We start from the raw sequence: 2307 nt of genomic DNA, 5'->3' as shown, positions 1-2307 counted from the left end.
TTTCATCATAATAAAATAACAACTAAAATAAACAAAACAAAATATTTTAACTTGCAGCTAATTTGAGAACATCTACATGAGAAATACAGAGTACATCTAGGAAATAATGAATTTCAAGACAAGAGTTGAGATATCCAAGCTTGATCTAAGGATGATCTTCCAGTTCATAGAGGAGGGTAGGTGGGTGACACACTATGTTCTCTGTCAGCAGATTGTCCTCTAGTCAAGCACTATGGGTAAGAACTCTAAATCTTCAATAAAAGAGCATCTTCAGCCAGTTAAACTAACCGACTCCTTTGCTACTGGGATCCTAGTGTGCAACGCAGCAAATTGTAACCTCCTCAGAAGTGTAGGCAGCCTGTAGCTTGTGTAGGTCACCCTGAAGGACCATGGAGATAGCCCTTTCCAAAACCCATTCTTGTCTCTGATCCTGTGCTGTGTCTTATCTCAGGTCTAGACAGGTATGCAGGGTGCCTTTGGGGAAGTTCCAGAGCATGATGGCCAGAGTTCACATTGGCCAAGTCATCAGTTCTGCATGCGCCAAGCTGCAGAACAAGGAACATGTGTTTGAGGCCCTTCTCAAGGCCAAGTCTAAGTTCCTCGGCCACCAGAACATCTACATCCCAAATTGGTGGGCTTTACCAAGTTTAATACAGGTTAATTAGCAGACATGGTGGCTAAGATGGTTATTTTATCAAATATTCCCAGTCATGGTCCCCTGGGCCAGTGGTAGAGCCTGCACTCAAGGAGACTTTCTCTGTGTTGTCCCTTTCTCACTGAGTCCAACAATAAATCCTACTTCATGTCCAAAAAACTAAGAAATAATAATAAATAAAAGAATAAACACAAACTGGAAGAATACAATTCACAGTGACCCTGAAAGGCTTTTGACAGATTCTTCCTCTTCAATTCCTACTGAAGTACAGAATGAAGAGGAAAGGCAGATACAACAACAACAACAAACAGAAAACCAACCAACAAAACTATCAGTATCAGAACAGAAGAACGGACTCCAATGAAGATCTAATCCAAGGAAGACTGGGCAGAGGGGTTCTGCCGGAATGATGGCAAATGGGAGAGAAATAAATGAGTCTGGAGGACAGCTCTAAAGTCCTAACAACCTTATAATAGGTCATCCAGAGATTTAGAAATGATGAAAATAAACAGTGGGATGCTTTTTAGACCTCTCGAGCAGCTTTTTAGAGACATCACTGAAGAGAGTCTTCTGTTCTAGAAGGGTCCTCCGAGAACCAAGCAGAAGTGAAAAAATAAAAGCAGCCCTTGACACATTCTACTGAAAAGTCTGAGCTGTATGAATAAAGAGAAAGCCCTGAACCTTACAATCAGAAAAAAGGGAGCAGATTACCTATATTGATCAGAACTACCAACAATATATTGTAAGGGAAGACAGAGTAGTTCTCTATCCAGCCAAGCAAAATCAAGAATGAGAGAAAAATATTTTCAGATAGATAAGGACTTTAAAAGTTGATCTCCACAGACTCTATATGAAAGAATAACTTAAGGTTGAAGTTACCAAAATAAACAATAAATCCAAGAAAGAGACAGTCATGAGATACAAGGAAAAATGAAAAGAAAACACCAATAAAACTTAAATTTAAGTCCAAACAGTTCTTGAAAATATGGATTAAAAGCTTAAGGCAATTGCTAAGAAATTATTCCTAAGAATATAAAGTCATTACATTAAAATAAAAACTACTACTACAACCCATAGCAGCACTGTTCAGTAGAAATATAATGTAAGCTGTAAATATGAGTTATGTAAATAATTGTAAAAAGTTTTGAGGAGCTATATTAAAGAGAGCAAAATAAACAATTTGAATTAATTTTAATAATGTATTCTATTTAAACTAGTATGCCCCAAATCTTATCATTTCAAAATTCAATCAGTGTGAGAATTATTAAAAATATATTTTATTTTGTGTTTGAAATCCAGCATATATTTCATATTTACAGCACATCTCAATGCAGACCAACCACATCTTCAGTGCTTCTGAAGAGCTTTATGTGTGTCTAGTACCATAATATTATATATCCTAGATATAGTGTTAAGAATTCAGGTGATTTTAAGAAAATAAAGATGTAGGTAAGGAGTTAAAGTATGTCAAGAGTCTTATCTTATTCTCAGGACAGGTAGCAAAATAAAAATCCTGACAATGTTAAAAATTAATATTAACCAATATAAATATAATATGTAAGTTCTAAAGCATTAGAAAAAAAGCACAACCAATTTAATAAAAGAAAGTGAAAATAAAAAAAATAAATCATGTCTGATAGTTGAAAAAGTCT

General features: G+C 35.5%; 1 non-coding gene across 1 annotated transcript; it reads left to right on the top strand.

The window, feature by feature from the left end:
* Window positions 1-268: 268 nt before the first annotated feature.
* LOC143384117 (small nucleolar RNA SNORA70) lies at window positions 269-401 on the top strand. The gene has a single exon (XR_013089260.2). It is a non-coding gene; the product is annotated as a small nucleolar RNA SNORA70 (small nucleolar RNA).
* Window positions 402-2307: the final 1906 nt, after the last annotated feature.

This window comes from Callospermophilus lateralis, chromosome 1 (genome assembly GCF_048772815.1).
Source record: "Callospermophilus lateralis isolate mCalLat2 chromosome 1, mCalLat2.hap1, whole genome shotgun sequence".
NCBI classification, from domain to species: Eukaryota; Metazoa; Chordata; class Mammalia; order Rodentia; family Sciuridae; genus Callospermophilus; species Callospermophilus lateralis.
The sequence above is the reverse complement of the archived record's forward strand: the minus strand, read 5'-3'. Positions and strand labels throughout refer to the sequence as shown.